Below are 21,340 nucleotides of genomic sequence, written 5' to 3'. Positions count from 1 at the left end.
ACGTACATTTAAAAATAAATCGAGCATATCTATTAAACTCTTTAAATGTTATAAAAGTCCTATTAAAGCAGGTGAAGGGTGGCTTGTTACTTTATTAAGCTACTGAGGCTTTCTGTGACCTGTATTAAAGCATGCCACATATTTAAACCCTGTATAGTACAGTAGGTATGGACATCGGAAGCCATTGGTTAGCAGCCATTTCTGGATGGTTATAGTTTTCCAAAGCCTGATAAATGGCAGCCTTGTATGCAGTTGGAGGCACCAGGCAGTGGTGTCCGGGGATGCTTTCAGCATTCCAGCTGTCGGGATGCCGGTAGTCATGTGACCGACACCACTCGGAAGACTGGCGCCCGATCACCGACAGACGGGTTGCCGAAGGTGAGTATCGGTGTTCAGCCGTAGGGGGAGGGGACATGCGGACATACTGTAGTAAGTTGTAACAATGGATGGTTATACCATTGAACGGTTTTGATGGGGTGGCTAGTATTACTTGATTTGATGTCTGAAGACCAGCAACTATTCAGTGTTGGGCTTCTGTTGTCCATCCCTACAGTGAAGGAATGTGATGAAATGTAAAATATTTTACAGTGGAAAGCTTCCACTTTGAAGAATGCTGAGTATGTTTCAGACATGTCAGTATTGTGAACTATGCAGCATCTGCAGAACCAGTCTAGTTTAGATCTAGGAAGACCTGTTTTATTTTTCCATGCAAATACACTTGAAGTCTAGTGTATTTGTAACATATATACTAAGTATTTATTTTTTGTATGTGTCATTTCACAGTGTACATGTAGACTGCTTATAATGTTAGATTCTCCATTCCCCACAAAAATACCATGCCTGTTAACAGGGGCGTAGCCAGGACTTTGTGGGCCCCATAGCATCATTTGAAAGGGGCCCCGTCCCAATGCTTCTAGAGAGACACTTCTCTGCAGCAGTTGTAAATTTTATGCCCTATAATAGTGCCCTAGTTCATTTTCTGAACCATATTAGAGCCTTATTTAATGTTATGCCCCACAGTAGTGCCCTAGTTTCTTTTATGAATTGCCACACAGTACCCTCAATTCACATTATGATATATAGTGCTCCCCGTTCATATTGTGCCTCATTACAGTGCCCTGGTTCATATTATATAACATTAAAATGCCTTCCAGTTCATTTTATTCCACACTACAATGAGCAGGTTCAGGGGTGTCAAAGTCAGAAAAATGTCTCTATGCACGTTGCCATATTTGCACCGCACACTGGTCCGCGCTGCGCATGCGTACGCTCTCCCGTGAAGGCGCATACCCGCAATAGCGTGCACTCGCAGGCGCGGTATGCGTATTTACGGTAGAGTTTATGTAGTCGTAGCGTGCGACTCATTCGTTACATATTTTCACAATTAATGTAGTTTATAGATCATGGTCCCTTTGATAGTTTCTGAAAGTTTGGTTAATATAGAAGGTCCCTGAGCTAAGGAATCCCTCTTTGTATCGTACGAAGGGTCTAACAGGAATCATACAGCAGTGTTTGGTACCCATCGGAAGAGTATTTAATTAGCAATATTCCGGTGTTGGTTTGGAGCGTATTAATCGCTCGTGCGAATAGTTATGGACATAAGAAGTTTATGTCCATCTCTATTATTTACTCATACTCAGGTATGCGGCGGGAAACCTAGTTTCCCACCCACCTGAGCTGTTGGAAATCGTCACAGCCCACCTGTATGAATCAACCTATGACCTTTTGTTGTGATACAGGGTCGAATTCCTTCATCCAATGGACAATGGGATTGTAGGGACTATGAGATTGCATTGTGTGTGGGGCATAAATAGGCAGGCCGACCACATCCAGCTCTCACTCTTCAACGGTTCTCATTGCTGAAAATCGGGTGCTGGATGTCCAGGCGCATGCGATCGTTTACCCTGTGCGTAAGTTTCTCTCCGTAATCATTGTCTTTCTGTGAGCCAATTTCTCTCATCTCTCTCCGTCTCTCTCTCTCTCTCTCTCTTTCCCTTCTCTTTCTCTCGTATCTCCCCTAGACTAGTATTGTATTGTATTAGATAGTATTGTTTAGTTCTGTGGTTAGGAAGTCTCTGTTTATATTGTAGTGTATCATTTGTACTGTTATCCCCTTTTACAAGTATATTAGATATAATACAGTTAATAGGCTTTGGAACCTAAACCAGTATCTGTGTATTTTCTATAGTGTTAAGTGTTCACTTGAGCGTCGGTGACGCTCAAGCAGCTTTGTAGTTAGTCAGGTTACACAAGGTTGCACTTACACCCTGTATTCACATTAAGGTATTCCGTGTATTTCATTGGTATAAGGTTTAGACATAAAGGTATAGCGTTGTGAGCGTCTGCGCCGCTGGTGATCTCCTCGTGGTCTCGAGCGTCCGCTACGCCATAGCGAATCATTACTCTAGTCATAGCCAATAACGTGTCCTGTGATCACTGGGCCGTGAGCGAACGTGACGCTTGAGCGTCTCGCCTACGGCTGAGCGATCGTTACGCAACTAGCGTACCATTACGGTACTTCTTAAGTAAACAGCGTACAGTGTTCTTAGACTTCATAAAGGGTTGTTTATACGACAAGGGAATTTAGCATTGTCAATTGGGGGCTCGTCCTATCCTTCTCATATCTGCACTAGGTAGATCAGCAGACATTATCCCCCCAGCAAAGGGTGGGAGGTTGTCTCGCAGTGCTGACGGGATAAGCGTCTGCTTCGCTTAGATAAAGAGTGCTGAAGGAATCCGGGAACCGGAAGTAAGAACAAAACGCTTGTGTCTTTTAAAACTGTTTTATTTCTCTTCTGTCTTGCGTATACACGCACGCATACATTTATCTGCATTTCTTTTTCAAATTTCGTATATCACTATTCCTGTTTGCCAAGTTTTATAGTTGATAGAAAGTGCAAAAAGAGATTTGCTGTTATTTCATAGTAGAGGTAATAGTTAAAGTATAGACCAACATACGGCTTGTCTGGGAGATAAGACAGTCAGTGTGGGGTGCGGTAGATGATCAGGGATCATCTACATTGATAAAGGTAGAAATTGTGTTACGGTGGATCTTTGTTTTGCGTACACGTGTCCCTAACAAAAGACTTGCGTACGCAATCCAAACGGCAGACGCACGCAGCGTACATTACGCAACGTAGCGTCTGGTTACGCCCACGTAGCTCAAGTCACGAAAAGTTGAATTAGCGCAAAGCGATAATTAGCGCAAAGGCGATAAGTAACGCACAGCGGTAAATAACGCGACGCGGTAAAATAACGCAAATCTATTTTTGGAAAAATCTGAAATTTAGTTTAACAGATCCTGCTCCTAATTAGTAACACTGTTGGACTGAAGACAATTTCTGCGCAGAAATAGATATAGAAACAAAAGTGTACATGTGTTGAGTGAGTGTGGTTTTGTATACAAAAGTTTATATAACTTTAAGGTGGAACCAAAAGGAAAGTCGGGTACTCGTCAAGGGACATACGTGTAAGTGACATATACGGTGGCTAGGGAGGCATCCCTGGTTAAATAATATTTGAGCATTAGAGTATAGCGGACCATAAGGTAACAGACCAGGAGGTCATTAACAGAAGGTAACAAGACCAGGAGGTCGTAAGGTACTAAAGAGGTCCGCTATAAAAGTCCAGTGGCACAACGCCTGGGGTGTTGGTGCAGAACCCATATAGGCCATAAGCTCTTGCTGAAGGAATCGCGGCCGGAAACATCGATTCCATTGATCTTTCAGTACATGACAAGTAGTGCTTATGTACTGAACGATTGGACCGCACGTAATTGTGTGCAGTAGTTAGTAATCTGACCTAATACCATTAGAGTAAAGTGGTCACAAACGCTATCTGTACATTCTGACGTGATTTGTGTAATTTTTTATTTTTGGAAGGGAAGTTCGCTGGTCACTCAGGAACTATCTAACAACCCCAACTTTACTGGAAAGAGTAAGTGTCCTTCGGGTAACCCTCATATGTTCCAGTAAACAGAAGGTTCCATAGGGGCCCTGTATCGAGTACGCCAGCACCATATCGGTGTGATCAGGTCGTATTGGTCGAGGTGGGCGAGTGAGTGGGGTACTCGGTAAACCGCCACCGCCGGCCTGCCCAGGACATCTTGGTTTGTTTGTAAGGGTTCGCTGAAAACCTTGAGATAAAGATCCAAGGAGGAATAAGCAACACCTGCAGAATTATGGGGGCCAGTTGTTCAGGTAGGGGGCGATCAACCTCGGTTCGGGTTGATTTAGAGAACCGACCCGTTGGGTCGGCAAGGTACATCATGTGTGAAAAATACGGAAGTCACACAGAATCTTTATGTGATGAATGGGAAAGAATGACTGTACAAGACAGGGACAAATTCCCAAGAATAGGTAGCTTTAGTCCAGAAGTGTTACAAAATTTAAGGAGGAGGATATGTCTCGTAAAATCATCAAAGAGACGAATTCAGCATCATGATTACTTACAGTTATGGCACCAGGAAGGTGAGATACAGAGAGGTTTGGCTCTGGCGGCGGGATCTGGGGCAGTCAGGAAGCTGATAGCCACAGCTCCACCTCCACCATACATTGCAGGAGAGAAGCTGATTACGGAGAGAAACGCACTGGGTTGTAAAACACAAACTCTTAGTAACCCTGTAAATGTTAATGATGTTAACCAAATAACTCATGCAAGTATTAACCCGTGCAAGATGTACCCTGTTTTGAACCTTCCTCAGGAGTGTGATCAAGAAGAAGATTCGGCAACAATTTCAGCGCTCTCTCTAGCGGCCACCATATCAGAAACCACAGTAGGAACTGCACCACCCACGAGATTAGTTAAGGCCCCTAGCGGAGGGATAGGTGAGGTCGTGTCAACGGGTAAGTACGGCACCATGCATTACACTGAAACAATTGTACCACAACAAGCTGTAGAATCTATACAGGAAGAGGCTGTTAGAATTGCTCCTGTAAAGGTGATAGTAGTTCCCAATGGGAAAACAGATGCATCAGGAGCCACACCCGTCAGGAACATTGCCATGTATTGCCCGTTCACTAGAATGGAATTGAGGACCATAGTGTCTGAATTCCCAGACCCCAGAAAAGATTTAGTGGCAAGCCAAAAATACATCGGGGATCTAGGAAACACTTTAGAGCCCAATAATAAGGATTGGCAGATAGTGCTAAGAGCTTGCTTACCTTCCAATGTCGACTCAGTTAAATTCTTGGCTGATTGTGGACTAGATAAAGATGTACCGCTTACAGATGTGTACGACCAGGATAATGTAAAAAGGATAAATTTACAGCTAAAGGAGTATTTCCCAGCCGTTGTTAAATGGAATAAAATATTTTCCATTAAGCAAAAGGAGTCCGAAACGGCAGCAGAATATTTCCACCGGGCACTATCAGAAATGGCAAAATACACTGGTATAGAAGACATTAAGACCAACCCAAACCATCGAGAAGTAGCAGTATCTGTACTGATGGATGGTTTGAAAGAAACATTAAAAGCTAGGGTACAGACCACACAACCATGTTGGCGAGGTCTGTCAGTGTCCACCTTGAGAGAGGCTGCTGTTGATCACGACAAAAACATCACTAGACACAGGGAGTCGCAAAGTGATAAGTTGATGTCCGTAAGTATACAGGCGCTGACCACAAGGCAGCCTGCGTATGTACCACCGAATCCTGTGGGTAAGGCAAGTGTAATAACATGTTTTTCTTGTAACAGACCGGGACACTTTGCACGAGAATGTAGAACAAAGAATGTACAAAGATCTTTTCAACCCCCTAGACAACAACACAACACACGACATTGGGAGCAGGGTCCACAGAGGCGGAGTTTTGAGCCACATACAGGGGAAACAAAAAGATATCCCCCGAACAGAGACTGGCAGGCCTCTGGTAGTTCCCAGCTAACTCCCCCACAAGTAGTTGCTGCCAATGGGATTCAGGGAGGTCAGCATACCCAATAGGGGTGTGGCCACACCTGTAATCTGCAGCCAGTTAAATTGATTGCCAGTCTTGGAAGCGAACCAGAGATTGCAATCAATGTAGCTGGTAAAACTTTAAACTTTCTTGTAGACACAGGGGCGGCCAAGTCAGTGATAAATTCGACAGTGGGCATGAGAACCACTGGTAGGACAATTCCAGCCATGGGAGTAACAGGAGTAGTCCAGCACTACCCTGTTAGCAAACCAGCCGAGATTACAATAGGGCCTTTGCATACCAAGCATTCCTTTTTGCTGGCTGCATCGGCACCAACTAATCTCCTGGGTAGAGACTTACTATGTAAAATGGGTTGCGTCATTTATTGTACTCCTGAAGGTGTATTCTTGGACATACCTGAGAATCACGCTCAGGAGGTACGAGACATGTTAGACTCCCCATCAAAATTAATGTCACATTCCATTATGACAAATAGGAATCCATCCCAAGTAGAAGAGATGATATCTCAGATACCAGAGTCACTTTGGACAAAAGATGGACAGGACACTGGATTAATGGCAAACGTAGCTCCAGTAGTTGTACAAGTAAAAGATGGTAGGATAGCTCCAAAAATCCCACAGTATCCTCTGAAGCCAGAGGTGGAGTTAGGAGTTTTCCCCGTGATAGAGCGCTTGCTACAACAGGGCATTCTAGTAAGAACGTCCAGCACAGCAAATAGTCCCATCTTCCCTGTTAAAAAGAGTGGGGGGAGGGGTTACAGGCTAGTGCAGGATCTAAGGGGGATTAACAAAATAGTTGAGTCAGTTCCCCGTAGTGCCTAATCCAGCTGTCATCCTAATGCAAATTCCTCCCACTGCCAAATTTTTCACTGTTATTGACCTCTGCTCCGCTTTCTTTTCGGTACCTCTGCACCCTGACAGCCAATATTTGTTTGCATTCACATACAGAGGAGTCCAATACACGTGGACTCGGTTACCCCAAGGTTTCATAGATAGTCCAAGTATATTTTCTCAGGCTTTGCATGATTGTTTACAGTCTTTCCAACCAGAGAGTGGATCAGTATTGATACAGTATGTGGATGATTTATTACTGTGTTCAGATTCACTGGAAGCATCTCTGAAGGATACGAAACAGCTCCTGTTTCATCTTTCAGACACAGGTCACAAGGTTTCCAAAGACAAGTTACAATTATGCCAGACTAAGGTAAAATATTTGGGACACTGTCTAACACAAGGACTGAGACACCTGACCGCTGATAGAATCCAAGCCATTAGAGACATGACACTGCCACAAACCCAGCAACAGATCAGGACGTTTTTAGGAATGTGTGGGTATTGCCGTAACTGGATCCCAGGGTTTTCCATATTGGCGTTACCTTTGCAGGAAATGGTCTCTTCAAACAAACCTGACCGGATTTCGCATACAGACGAATCCGAAACAGCATTTGAGAGACTCAAACAGTGCCTAACGCAGGCACCAGCACTAGGTATGCCAGACTATGGGAAACCCTTTGAACTATACGGAACAGAAAGTGCTGGGTGCGCAGCAGGTGTACTAACCCAAAAACACGGTGACGCCAGCAGGCCAATTGCATACTACAGCGCCCAGCTAGACACGGTAGCGCGATCCCTCCCCACATGCTTGCGTAGCGTTGCGGCGATAGCATTGCTAGTGACGAAAAGCGAAGATGTCGTGCTAGGCCACAACCTCACAATCCATACACCGCATGCGGTATCTGCCTTATTGAATTCTGCCCAAACCAGACACGTCTCATCAGCAAGGTTTACAAGATGGGAATTGGCATTAATGGCCCCAGTAAACATCACCATAAGGAGATGCAGTGCATTAAATCCTGCAACATTTCTCCCAGGTGTGCCTGGTCAGACACAAAGGGTGGAAGGTGAGAGTGATGGGGAAGGAGGATTTAATGCAAAGGGAGATACACATGATTGTATGGAATATTTGACCCAAAATTTTACCGCAAGGCCTGACATCAGTGACAACCCACTGGAAGATGCAGAACTCACGTTCTACACGGACGGTAGTTGTCATAGACAGTCAGACTCGGGAGACTTGTGTACTGGATACGCAGTCGTAGATGACCAAGACACCATAGAAGCGGAACCGCTAGGCCCACCTCACTCAGCCCAGGTTGCTGAACTGGTCGCCCTAACCAGAGCATGTGAATTGGCTAAGGGTAAGTCAGCCAATATCTACACCGATTCTAGATACGCCTTCGGGGTAGTACATGATTTCGGAGCCCTATGGCGCCTCAGAAATTTCATGACGGCAGCTGGTACACCGATAGCGCATGCAGCATATATAAAAAGGCTTCTAACAGCGATACAGGAACCCGACAGAGTGGCTGTTATCAAATGTAAAGCACATACATATAGCCAAGACCCAATATCCCTTGGTAACAGCCGAGCAGACGAAGCCGCAAAGCTTGCAGCTGCTACCCCCATACAGACAGACACCACACAACTGATGGTATTTAATACCATCAACACACAAAAGTTGTGTGAGATGCAGAATTTGTGTTTCACACAGGAAAGAGCAGTCTGGAAGGCAAAGGGATATGGCCAGGAGTCCTCAGGGCTCTGGACGGATGGACATGGTAAACCAGTGGCCCCCAGGGCATACCTTCCATGTCTGGCTGAAGCAGCTCACGGGCTGACTCATCTAGGCAAGGAGGGGATGTGCAAATTGGTAAGAGCATACTGGTGTGCCCCAGGATTCTCCTCTCATGCGAGTAAGAGAGCAATGTCATGCCTTACCTGCCTGAGAAAGAATATTGGAAAAGCAATACCTACAGAACCATCCCATATCCCACCTGCCAGCGGCCCTTTCCAGGTAATACAAATCGACTTCATTCAATTACCCCCATGTCGAAATTTGAAATATGTACTTGTCTGTATAGATGTTTTCTCGAATTGGGTCGAAGCTTTTCCAGCAGCTACAAATACCGCTATGTTTACCGCTAAGAAAATTGTGCAGGAATTTGTATGTAGATATGGTATCCCTAGAATCATTGAAAGTGATAGGGGTACCCATTTTACAGGTGATGTCTTTCAAGGAATGTGTAAGTTGATGGGAATTGATAGCAAGCTGCACACTCCGTACCGTCCACAGGCGAGTGCGAAGGTCGAAAGAGTGAACAGCACTATTAAAAATAAATTGAGTAAAGTAATGGCAGAGACAGGATTGACGTGGCCAGAAGCTTTACCCATTGTTTTGTATAGCATCAGAACCACTCCCAGGTCCCCTCTTAACCTGTCTCCTTTTGAAATCTTGTTTGGTCGACAACCGCATGTCATGATTAACCCTCAGGATGATTTGAAATGTAACAATGAAGTAACTGTAAAGTACTTGATTAACATGAGTAAGCAGTTGAGGAATCAAAATGATAATCTGAAGTTGGTGATTCCTGATTTACCAGATAGTAATTGTCATGACATTGAACCTGGGGATTATGTAATGATACGAAATTTTCTACGCTCAGGTTGTCTTATTGATAGATGGGAAGGACCATACCAGGTCTTATTGACTAGCACCACAGCATTGAGGGTTGCTGAGAGAGAGACTTGGGTCCATTCATCCCACTGCAAAAAGGTTGCTGATCCAGAGAAGTCCCGTGATAAGGAACAGACGGTAGAGGTTGTATCACTGGAGTGTCTGTTCCAGGAGGACTGAGGCGGCACCTGAGCCTTGAAGACCGAAAGCAGTTGTCGACTCCCTTCTCCCTTTTATTGTTTTCCTCCACTTCCCATCCCCTCTTCCTTGAAATTTCTTTTTCCCCCTTCTCATTCTTCTCTATTTCCTCCTCAAAGATGGACTTGCCCCAAGAGACTGTGATCCGGATTTTGATGTTAACCGTGATGTTGACCAGAGCAGTCTGTTCCGGCGAGAGTACCATAGAGGTCGAGAGAGGATCTGGAATGGGTTCCGATTATGATGATGGAGGCGTAGTTTTCCAAGATCAACCAAACCAACAAGCAAAGGCGAGTATCAGAAAACGATCCGATAGAAGAAATTGTGATGGATTGTTAGCTGAAGAAAATTGTATCTGTAGGCTCTGTGATAATCTGGTTGAAGATGGATGCATAAAGAAATGCCAATCCAGTTTTAATATCCATATGGACCGGCATCCATTGAGTGACTATCACTCTTTAGTGGGTAACGTGTTAAACCAAACAGATTGTTGGGTATGCTCTCAAGTACCTCAGGGTCATAGCAAATCAGGGCTAGTACCATTTTCTTTAACGTTAGGGGTGGTACTTGAGCTAAGTGGTGGGAGACCGGTGGACCGGAGGTTTAACATCTCCAGCCCTCCTAGTTTGAAGCTCCACCAATACCATGTGGATAGGTCCCTCTTATGTTTCAACATCTCCAATCCCCGTAAGCTGGGAAATTGGGAAGTGTCATGGAGCAACCTTACCATGACCTTTTCACACAGAGCAGATAGAATGCCTACAGATACAGAGCTTGTACGCCACATAGCCAGTAGAGGAAAATCTTTCCGGTATCGATATACCTTAGGAAATAGGATTACTAGAGTTGGAGAGGTATCACCAGGATACTGTGCACATATCGTACAAACTGATACGTGCATTAAGCAGATGGAAGAATTAGGGTCAGGAGATTTCACCTGGAAGGTTTGTAACATGGTAATGTCCTTCTCCGTCCCATATGTTCTCCCCGATGACGCATATTTCATATGCGGGAGAAAGGCGTACAAGTGGCTTGCCCCAAACTCTGAAGGATTGTGTTATATTGGAAAGGTATTGCCTGAAGTGATGACTGTTACACATGACAAAATGAAGGACATACACCGCGGTGCCCAAGCTCCTTATACTCACACTCATTACGAGCACCGAGTTAAAAGACAACTGTCAGAAAGGTTAGAGCATCCGGCCTCTGATCTTATCCATGAATCCACCGGGATTCAGGTTCTGGTAGCGTTAGATTTCACTCGCACCGCTCGAGGAGTGATGAATTATAGATACATTTCCGCACTCGCCAATTTGTTAGATAATATCACTGAAATGTATGATGACACGTTTAGATACACTGGAAGAGAACTTCAAGCTTATAAAACAGAACTAGTTCAGCATAGGATGGTTCTTAATTATCTTACAGCAGTAACAGGCGGATATTGTGTTACATTGGCAACACAGTACGGCATAAAGTGTTGCACGTATATCACAAATAGCACCGAGGATCCGGTAGAGGTCATAGACCAAAAGATGGATGATATTCTCCAATTGAAGTGGGAATTTCGTCGGAAACACAATCTCACCCTTGCTGCTGTAGGAAATGAGCTGACTGGTTGGGTGTCATGGTTGAACCCGCGAAATTGGTTCTCCGGTTTGGGAGACTGGGCTCAAGGAGTCATAATGGATGTTGGAAAGTTTCTACTATGTATCTTGGGTGTCGTCATATCGATTGGATTGATATTTAGATGCGGGCAGGCTTTAATGAGGTGCAAACAAAGTACAAGAGTGATGAGCTTGAGGAGCGAGGAAACTGTAATTAACCTGGATTTGATTTATGACCCAATAATAGAAACCCGAATGTGATGAAAATGCGATTATACGGTCCGTTTCTTTCACCTGTTTTTCTGCTTTTCTCCAAGATACAAAGACCCCCTTGGACGAGGAAGTTGACGAGACGCTATACAGACAACAGACAAGCACCAAAGATGAAGTTTTGACCACTTGAGAAATGGACACTTGATGAACTTTGCCATGGATCCCCAGTTTCCCTAGTACATTTAAACTCACGCTAGCCCAACATTTTTTGTAAATCTGATGGCTCAGACAAAGCTATTTGCTCATGCCCAAGGAGCAATACAGCGCAAAGAAGACGACTCTCAACAGATACCGAACACAACTTCGACGACAGATGTACATTTCCCTGACATAGAATATCATTGCATTTTCCATAAGTGTTCTTTATCTTCATCTCTACAACCCTCAGGTAATGACACACATAGACGATAGGGAATACAGGCACAGATATCAGCAACCACATATCTCCCCCATTCATGTATCATCAACTAAAATGTGCTCCCCATTTTGTTCAAAATCCGAAAAGAGCTCGGTAAAGTTTGACAGCCCATCCACAGACCTGTACCACAGGATAAGAAGGAATTCAAATGTATACTTCGCAATACCTCGAAGCTTGATTTACCACACGTACGGCACGATGATACATGACCCTCCAAACATGGACTCATACACACATGCTTCTACTTTCTCACTAGGTCATACCCTCTTCACACCTACTCCTCTCTTCTTCCTTACCCCACCATGGAAATCAATTAACCCCTGACTTGCATTTTTCTCCTTAAATGTTTTGTGGCAGTTATTATTGACTGCCAAAGGGTGGACTGTCAAAGTCAGAAAAATGTCTCTATGCACGTTGCCATATTTGCACCGCACACTGGTCCGCGCTGCGCATGCGTACGCTCTCCCGTGAAGGCGCATACCCGCAATAGCGTGCACTCGCAGGCGCGGTATGCGTATTTACGGTAGAGTTTATGTAGTCGTAGCGTGCGACTCATTCGTTACATATTTTCACAATTAATGTAGTTTATAGATCATGGTCCCTTTGATAGTTTCTGAAAGTTTGGTTAATATAGAAGGTCCCTGAGCTAAGGAATCCCTCTTTGTATCGTACGAAGGGTCTAACAGGAATCATACAGCAGTGTTTGGTACCCATCGGAAGAGTATTTAATTAGCAATATTCCGGTGTTGGTTTGGAGCGTATTAATCGCTCGTGCGAATAGTTATGGACATAAGAAGTTTATGTCCATCTCTATTATTTACTCATACTCAGGTATGCGGCGGGAAACCTAGTTTCCCACCCACCTGAGCTGTTGGAAATCGTCACAGCCCACCTGTATGAATCAACCTATGACCTTTTGTTGTGATACAGGGTCGAATTCCTTCATCCAATGGACAATGGGATTGTAGGGACTATGAGATTGCATTGTGTGTGGGGCATAAATAGGCAGGCCGACCACATCCAGCTCTCACTCTTCAACGGTTCTCATTGCTGAAAATCGGGTGCTGGATGTCCAGGCGCATGCGATCGTTTACCCTGTGCGTAAGTTTCTCTCCGTAATCATTGTCTTTCTGTGAGCCAATTTCTCTCATCTCTCTCCGTCTCTCTCTCTCTCTCTCTCTCTCTCCCTTCTCTTTCTCTCGTATCTCCCCTAGACTAGTATTGTATTGTATTAGATAGTATTGTTTAGTTCTGTGGTTAGGAAGTCTCTGTTATATTGTAGTGTATCATTTGTACTGTTATCCCCTTTTACAAGTATATTAGATATAATACAGTTAATAGGCTTTGGAACCTAAACCAGTATCTGTGTATTTCCTATAGTGTTAAGTGTTCACTTGAGCGTCGGTGACGCTCAAGCAGCTTTGTAGTTAGTCAGGTTACACAAGGTTGCACTTACACCCTGTATTCACATTAAGGTATTCCGTGTATTTCATTGGTATAAGGTTTAGACATAAAGGTATAGCGTTGTGAGCGTCTGCGCCGCTGGTGATCTCCTCGTGGTCTCGAGCGTCCGCTACGCCATAGCGAATCATTACTCTAGTCATAGCCAATAACGTGTCCTGTGATCACTGGGCCGTGAGCGAACGTGACGCTTGAGCGTCTCGCCTACGGCTGAGCGATCGTTACGCAACTAGCGTACCATTACGGTACTTCTTAAGTAAACAGCGTACAGTGTTCTTAGACTTCATAAAGGGTTGTTTATACGACAAGGGAATTTAGCATTGTCAGGGGATAGCTAGATATATTGCAGGCCCAAGGAAAAAGTTTGAAAGGACCCCTACGTACCACCCAATGGCAAAAAATGTATATAACACACGTAACTTTGATAGGGAATGTGGGCCCCTCTCGGCTCTGGGCTCCATAGCAGCTGCACTGCCTGCACCTATGGTAGCTACTCCCTTGCCTGTTAAAGAAGTCCATAAAAACCTCTTTTTCTCTTACGTCCTAGAGGATGCTGGGGACTCCGAAAGGACCATGGGATATAGACGGAATCCGCAGGAGACATGGGCACACTATAAGACTTTGAATGGGTGTGAACTGGCTCCTCCCTCTATGCCCCTCCTCCAGACCTCAGTTAGATTCTGTGCCCAGAGAGACTAGACACACACTAGGGGAGCTCTCCTGAGTTTCTCTGAAAATACTTTTTGTTAGGTTTTTTATTTTCAGGGAGACCTGCTGGCTACAGGCTCCCTGCTTCGTGGGAGTGAGGGGAGAGAAGTCAGACCTACTTCTTCTGATTTAAAGTCTCTGCTTCTTAGGCTACTGGACACCATTAGCTCCAAAGGGTTCGATCACTTGGTGCGCCTAGCTGCTTGTTCCCGGAGCCGCGCCGTCACCCCACTCACAGAAGCCAGAAGAAAGAAGCCGGGTGTTATATAGAAGAAAGAACACTTCAGTGACGGCAGAAGAATTCAGTAACTAGGTAGAGCGCAGCGCGCCATGCTCCCACACACACTTCCAACGGCACTTACAGGGTGCAGGGCGCAGGGGGGGCGCCCTGGCCAGCATTTTACTGAGGCAAAATAACTGGCAAAGAGACATATTATAAGTGCCTAGGCATTACATATAAGCCCCCGCCGTATCAATATTTAAAATTGAGCGGGACTACAGCGCGCTGAGGTGGGGGTGTGGCTTAGCCCTCACAGCTTACCAGCGCCATTTTCTCTCTTCACAGACTTGCAGAGACGCTGGCCCGGACCTCCTCTAGTCTCCTGATCAAGTACAGAAATTTGGTGCTATATAATAGCGCACTCATCATATGTTATTTTTCAGTATTATATGGGCGCTGGGGTGTGAGCTGGTATACTTCCTCTGTGTTTTCTCTAACAGGCTTCCCTGTGGGTCTGTCCCCCATAGGCAGTGTGAGTTGGTGTGTGTCGGTACGGTGTGTCAACATGTTTGAGGCTGGGTGCTCCTCCCCGGAGGAATTTACTGGGTGCGCAGAGAACGATTTGGGAGTGACTGTCGGCACCGCCGACTGCTGATTGAGTGAATATGTTGAGTACATTGAATGCAAATATGGCGTTCTTGTCTATAAGGCTGGATAAATCTGATTCTCAGACACCAACATGGAGAAAATCCATGGAAGACGCCTTGTCCCAGGTACAGGCCCCCTCGGGGTCACAAAAGCGTTCATTTACCCAAATAGCTGATACGGATACCGACACGGACTCTGATTCCAGTGTCGACTATAGTGAGGCCAGTTTACATCCAAAATTGGTAAAGAGTATTCAGTACATGATTGTGGCTATTAAAGATGTTTTACATATTTCTGAAGTGCCTGCTGTTCCTGATACAAGGGTTTATTTGTATAAGGGAAAGAAGCCCGAGGTGAAGTTTCCCCCATCTCATGAACTGAACGCTCTTTGTGAAAAGGCTTGGGAGTCGCCTGATAAAAGGTGGCAGATTCCCAAGAGAATTTTTATGGCATATCCTTTCCCCTCTGACCAGTGGCGTCACAAGGCGGGGGCTGCGGCCCGCACCCGGGTGTGACGCCTGGAGGAGGGTGACACCAAATGTCAGCTCCTTCACACTGACAGGAACCAGTTGCTGCAGTGAGAAAGTCTCCTTCAGCACCCGGCTCCTGTCACAGAAGAGGAGCCGACAGCGGACGGAGACTGGCTCTGGGGGAAGCCCAGCATCCCCGGAGATGCTGGGCACGCCCCCAGAGTGACGATTCCGGGATCCCCGCGAAGCCACGCCTCCTAAGTACAAGGCCACGCCCCTTTTTGCCACGGTCGCGGCAGGAGATCAGGGGCGTGCACCGGGTGTCACCACACCCGGTGACGCCTCTGACGACAGGGAAAAGTGGGAGTCATCTCCCAATGTGGACAAAGCTCTGTCACGGCTGTCCAAGAAGGTGGCGCTTCTGACTCCCGACACTGCTACCCTCAAGGATCCTGCGGATCGTAAGCAGGAAATGACTTTAAAGGCCATTTATGTCACTACGGGTGCACTCCTCAGACGGGCCTTGGCGTCGGCATGGGTGAGTAGTGCTATTGCTAAGTGGGCTGATAATTTGGCATCTGACATGGATACCCTGGATAGGGATAACATTCTGTTGACTCTCGGTAATATCAGGGACGCTGCAGCTTACCTAAAGGATGCGGCGAGGGATATTGGCCTTTTGGGATCAAGGGCCAATGCCATGGCAGTCTCTGCCAGGAGAGCGCTGTGGATTCATCAATGGAATGCTGATGCCGACTCCAAGAAAGCTATGGAAGCTCTCCCTTATAAAGGTAGTGTCTTGTTTGGTGACTGCCTCGCTGACCTGGTGTCTACCGCTACAGCGGGTAAATCATCTTTTCTTCCGTATGCTCCGGCACAACAGAAAAAGGCACCCCATTATCAGATGCAGTCCTTTCGGCCTAATAAATACAAAAAAGGAAGAAGCTCATCCTTCCTTGCTTCAAAAGGTAGGGGAAGGGGAAAAAGGTTGCCTGCTGTGTCAGGCTCCCAGGACCAAAAGTCCTCCCCGTCCTCTGCCAAGTCCACCGCATAACGCTGGGGCTCCCCAACGGGAGTCTGTGCCGGTGGGGGCGCGTCTCAGATTCTTCAGTCAGGTCTGGTTTCATTCGGGCCTAGATCCTTGGGTGTTAGTGTCCCAAGGGTACAAACTGGAGTTTCAGGAGGTGCCCCCCCCCCCCACCACCGATTTTTCAAATCAGCCTGGTCAGTTTCTGTCCCAGAAAGGGAAGTAGTGAGTGCTGCGGTCCAAAAGCTGTGTCAACAGAGTGTCAGTGTGCCGGTACCCACGTCCCAACGGGGAGAAGAGTTTTATTCGAGCCTCTTTGTCGTACCAAAGCCGGACGGCTTGGTCAGACCGATCCTGAACCTAAAATCCCTCAATCTGTATTTGAAAACTTTCAAGTTCAAGATGGAATCTCTTTGAGCAGTGATCTCCAGTCTAGAAGGGGGGGATTTTATGGCGTCAGTCGACATAAAAGATGCCTACTTACACGTCCCGATATATCCTCCACATCAAGCTTTCCTGAGATTTGCGGTGCAGGATTATCATTACCAATTTCAGACGTTGCCGTTTGGGCTTTCCACGGCCCCGAGGCTCTTCACCAAAGTGATGGCGGAAATGATGGTACTCCTACGCAAGTAAGGTGTCACAATTATCCCGTACTTGGACGATCTCCTGATAAAGGCGAGATCGAAGGAGCAGTTCAGAGCCGGCCCTAGGCATAGGCAAACTATGCAATTGCCTAGGGCATTTGATATGCCTAGGGGCATCATCAGCTTCTGCTGATTTAAAATGATATGCGGCATGCCTATATTCTGTATGTAGCATTTCATATGCAGATACAGCCACAGTCCCACACAGTATATAGGCATGCTGCATATCATTTTAATCAGCAGAAGCTGCTTGTGCATCCTAGCCACATAGCAATGCAAATAAGATGCATTTTCATAAAAAAAATGTGCCCGACGTTCGCATTGAGGCAAGATTTATGAGGACACATCTGTACCCAAGCAGAGGCAGAGGTCACAGTGTTAGTGGCAGTGTGAGTGCTGTGTGCATGTGAGTGGGTTGGTTGTGCAGTAGTGTTCGGAATATGTGTAAGGAGCATTGTTTGTGTCATGTAAAAATGCATTAATAATGTGCAACATATGTGTAAAGGGCACTATATGTCATGTGTATAAGGGCATTAATAATGTGCGGCATATGTGTAACAGGGTGCTGCTGTATGTGTGTCCTTATGTGTATAGGGGCACTAATAATGTGCAGCAAATGTGTAGGGGGCACTGCATGTCATGTGTAAACGGGCATTAATAATGTGCAACATATGTGTAAAGGGCACTGTCATGTGTATAAGGGCATTAATAATGTGCGGCATATGTGTAACAGGGTGCTGCTGTATGTGTGTCCTTATGTGTATAGGGGCACTAATGTGCAGCAAATGTGTAGGGGGCACTGTGCATGTCATTATGTGTAAACGGGCATTAATAATGTGCAACATATGTGTAAAGGGCACTATGTGTCATGTGTATAAGGGCATTAATAATGTGCGGCATATGTGTAACAGGGTGCTGCTGTATGTGTGTCCTTATGTGTATAGGGGCACTAATAATGTGCAGCAAATGTGTAGGGGGCACTGTGCATGTCATTATGTGTAAACGGGCATTAATAATGTGCAACATATGTGTAAGGGGCACTATGTGTTATTATGTGTATAAGGGCATTAATAATGTGCGACATATGTGTAACAGGGTACTACTGTATGTGTGTCATTATGTGTATAGGGGTACTAATAATGTGCAGCAAATGTGTAGGGGGCACTATGTGTGTCATTATGTGTAAACGGGCATTAATAATGTGCAGCATATGTGTAAAGGGACATTATGTGTAAAAGGGCATTAATAAAGGTTGTCATAATGTGTAAGGTGCATTATGTTTTTAAGGACATTAATAATGTGTCTCATATGTGTAAGGGGCATTACTGTGTGGAATTATGTGTATAAATGCATTACCAATGTGTGACATTATATGTATAAGGTGCTCTACTATGTGGCTTTGCGTATAGAAAGGGCACTACTGTGTCATCTAATGTGAATAAAGAGCAATAGGGTGTGGTGTAATGTGAATAAGGAGCAATTCAGTGTGATGTAATGTGAATAAGGGGCTCTACTGTGAGGAGTAACGTTTTATAAGGTAAAGTGATACTACTGTGGGATATAATATGAATTATGGACACTATTGCATGATCAAATTTGAATAAAACTGCAGTACTGTGTGGCATAATTGGAATTGGGGTTACTATTGTGTAGCCATGCCCCTTGCCAGCAAAAACACACCCCTTTTTGGCTGTGCACCAAATGTGCAAACTGTTCCTATTTAAAATATAGGGTGTACAAACACCAAAATAAGGACTGCTATGGATGAGGGGGGATGGTGCTGGGAAAGAGGTGCAAGGTCAGAGGCGGAACCAGTGGTGGTGCTAGGGGCACCAGCCAAAATCTTGCCTAGGGCATCATATTGGTTAGGGCCGGCTCTGGAGCAGTTGCTAAGAAATGTAGAACTCTCCCTGACGGTTCTGCAACATCATGGTTGGATTCTAAATTTGCCAAAGTCTCAGTTGATTCCGACAACTCGGCTGCCTTTCTTGGGCATGATCCTGGACACGGAACTGCAAAGAGTGTTTCTTCCAGCGGAAAAAGCTCTGGAAATCCAATGCATGGTCAAGGAGATTCTGAAACCGCCAAGAGTGTTGATTCATCAATGCACTCGAGTGCTAGGGAAGATGGTTGTGGCTTACGAAGCCATTCCGTTTGGCAGGTTTGGGACCTGCTGGACAAATGGTCCGGGTCTCACCTACCAGGACCAGACTTTCTCTCCTGTGGTGGCTGCAAAGTTCTCACCTTCTTATAGAGGGATGCATGTTCGGAATCCAGGATTGGGTCCTGCTGACCACGGATGCAAGTCTCCGAGGCTGGGGAGCAGTCGCACAAGGAAGAAGTTTCCAGGGAAAATGGTCAAGCCAGGAAACTTGTCTCCACATAACACGTTCTGGAGTTAAGAGCCATTTACAACGGCCTTCTGCAAGCGGAACACCTTCTTCAAAGGTCTACCTGTCTTGATTCAGTCGGACAACGTAACAGCGGTAGCGTACGTAAATAGCCAGGGCGGAACAAAGAGCGGCGATGGCGGAGGCCACGAGTTCTCCGCTGGGCGGAAAAGCACGTGAGCGCTCTGTCAGCAGTCTTCCTTCCGGGCGTGGACAACTGGGAAGCAGACTTCCTCAGCAGACACGATCTCCATCCAGGAGAGTGGGCTATTCATCAAGAGGTATTTGCAGAAGTGACAAGGCGTTGGGGAATTCCTCAAATAGACATGATGGCGTCTCGCCTCAACAAGAAGCTTCCGAGGTATTGGTCAAGGGACCCCCAAGCCAGTGCAGTGGACGCCCTGGTAACTCTGTTGGTGTTTCAGTCGGTATATGTGTTCCCTCCACTTCCTCTCATTCCAAAAGTGTTGAGGATCATAAGACGAACAAGGGTTCCGGCAGTACTCGTCGTTCCAGATTGGCCACGGAGGGCCTGGTATCCGGATCTTCAGGAATTGCTCATAGAAGATCCTTGGCCGCTTCCTCTCAGAGTGGACCTGTTACTGCAGGGGCCATGCGTACTTCAAGACTTATCTCGGCTGCGTTTGACGGCGTGGAGATTGAACGCCAAATCCTAGCTCGAAAGGGTATTCCTGGGGAAGTCATCCCCACTCTCCTTAAGGCTAGAAAGGAGGTCACGGCGAAACATTATCACCGTATTTGGAGAAAATATGTGTCATGGTGTGAAGCTAAGAAAGCTCCTGCGGAGGAGTTTCACTTGGGTCGTTAACTCCATTTTTTGCAGGCAGGCGTGGATGCAGGCCTGAAATTGGGTTCCATCAAAGTGCAGATTTCTGCTTTATCCATTTTCTTTCAAAAAGAATTGGCCGTCCTTCCTGAAGTTCAGACTTTCGTGAAGGGAGTGCTACATATCCATCCTCCATTTGTGGCACCGTGGGATCTTGACGTGGTGTTACAATTTCTTATGTCTCACTGGTTTGAACCTTTGCGAAAGGTTGAGTTGAAATTTCTCACTTGGAAAGTGGTCATGCTTTTAGCCTTGGGGTCCGCCAGACGGGTGTCTGAATTGGCGGCTTTGTCTCACAAGAGCCCATATTTGATTTTTCCATGTGGATAGAGCGGAATTGTGGACTCGTCAACAATTTCTGCCGAAGGTGGTTTCTTCGTTTCACATAAATCAACCTATTGTGGTGCCTGTGGCTACGGATGCCGTGGCGGTGCCAAAATCTCTCGATGTTGTAAGAGCTTTGAAAATTTGTCGCCAGAACGGCTCTTGTTAGGAAAACGGAGGCTCTGTTTGTTCTGTATGCTTCCAACAAGATTGCAAATAATGCTTCCAAGCAGACTATTGCACGCTGGATTTGTAATACGATTCAGCACGCTCATTCTTCGGCTGGGTTGCCGTTGCCGAAGTTGGTAAAGGCCCATTCTACCAGGAAGGTGGGCTTATCTTGGGCGGCTGCCCGAGGGGTCTCGGCACTTCAACTTTGCCGAGCAGCTACGTGGTCGGGTTCAAACACTTTTGCTAAGTTCTGCAAGTTTGATACCCTGGCTGATGAGGACCTCATGTTTGCTCAGCCGGTGCTGCAGAGTCGTCCGCACTCTCCCGCCCCGGCTGGAGCTTTGGTATAGACCCCATGGTCCTTTTGGAGTCCCCAGCATCCTCTAGGACGTAAGAGAAAATAGGATATTAATACCTACCGGTAAATCCTTTCTCCTAGTCCGTAGAGGATGCTGTGCGCCCATCCCAGTGCGGACTGTTACTTGCAGTTGTATTGTTAGTTGTTG

At 45.9% G+C, this 21,340-nt stretch overlaps 1 protein-coding gene across 1 annotated transcript in view; it reads left to right on the top strand.

The window, feature by feature from the left end:
- The window catches only part of ELOVL7 (ELOVL fatty acid elongase 7), a 100,212-nt gene that overhangs the window by 22,298 nt on the left and 56,574 nt on the right, over positions 1–21,340 (top strand). The gene's annotated exons all lie outside the window — the stretch shown is intronic.

The sequence above is a fragment of the Pseudophryne corroboree genome, chromosome 1 (assembly GCF_028390025.1).
Source record: "Pseudophryne corroboree isolate aPseCor3 chromosome 1, aPseCor3.hap2, whole genome shotgun sequence".
Lineage (NCBI taxonomy): Eukaryota > Metazoa > Chordata > Amphibia > Anura > Myobatrachidae > Pseudophryne > Pseudophryne corroboree.
The sequence above is the reverse complement of the archived record's forward strand: the minus strand, read 5'-3'. Positions and strand labels throughout refer to the sequence as shown.